Consider the following 1,346-nt stretch of genomic DNA (forward strand, 5'->3'; position numbering starts at 1 on the left):
TCTTCTGGGCGTAGCTGAAAATGCAGCTCTCACGAGTGTTTTTAACGCCTAATCAGGCATATCGCGTACGATTGCGCTTCCTTGCCGTCGACAGGGCAACAAGGAATTGTTGGACTTTGTCCAAGAGATGCGCACTCTCACTGCCGGAATGGCAGATCCCCTTCCGGAGGCGGTCACAGTGACCGTCTTTATGGAAGGCCTTCGCACTGGCTTGGCCAGAATGGAAGGCCTCCGTGTGAAACCGTCCTCGTTTGATGGGGCGGGGAATGTGGCATTGAATGCTGAATTCAATTTCAATTCGGCACGACTTGGTTGGAATGCACACTCCAGCAGCTCGTCGAGCGAGACTATGCACATGGATTTCAGCTTTGCTGAGGACGAGGAAGCAGAGCTCCGAGCTGCCGGGCAGTACGCAAACATACGACGGCGTTTTGTCTGTGGGGACATTCGTCACCTGCGGAACGATTGCCCCCTGCGCAAGGTGCGTCAAGGTTCTTCGAACCATCGCTCCAACGCCTACCAGTATGGTTTGTCGCGTGGAAACGACACCACCCAGTAGGCGCGGGGCGACTTACTGGGGGAGAACTTAGCTCTGTTGAGCTTCAGGGAGGCATAGGTCAGCAGGGCCTAGCCCCGGAAGGCTCCGTGCTCTTGAACACGGAACGTGTATGCAAGCCGGGCCTGCTGGTCGTGGAGGCGACCGTAAAGATCTTCGAGAAGCCATGGAAGTTCCTCATCGATTCCGGGGGGTCGGGCAATTTTGCCCAACGCTCCACGATGGAAGAAGTCAGCTGTATGCTGAGATGCTGAAAGCGCGGTTGGGTGACATCGTCACTGTTCGACTAGCGACGGGGGCACCTGTCACGATCCCGAAGTGCTAGACATGGGAGTGTCCGAGTTGGTAGACACCAACGGTGTTTTTGACAGGTGTCCCGAGCGTGGCTCGCGGGCTGATCGTGGAGTGGCATGTAACCCACTGAGCGCTGCTCGAGTATCAAAGCAGTCATCCATGTCATGCGTGACATGGTCGGCCAAGGGCCGAGGCATCGAGGGCGAGGCCCCCGTGATGCACGTGAAGTGGCACGTAAACTACAGAGCGCTGCTCGGGTATCGAAGCAGTCGCTGGATGTCATGCGTGACATGGTCGGACAGAGTCCGAGGTATCTTGGGCACAGCCTTTCAGATGCGCGTAGAGTGGTACGTAGACGATGACGCACAGTAATACACCCTCGTCAACGGTATGACGGGGGAGGAAGTGGGCGACGTCCGCTTGAGGCTATGCCTGCGATAGATGCTCTTCTTGAGCTGGACGAGATGTCCCTTGAAGAGTTCGGCAGTGCCTTAAA

This window comes from Plasmopara halstedii (genome assembly GCF_900000015.1).
Source record: "Plasmopara halstedii genome assembly, contig: Scaffold_2439, whole genome shotgun sequence".
In the NCBI taxonomy this organism is placed as follows: Eukaryota; Oomycota; class Peronosporomycetes; order Peronosporales; family Peronosporaceae; genus Plasmopara; species Plasmopara halstedii.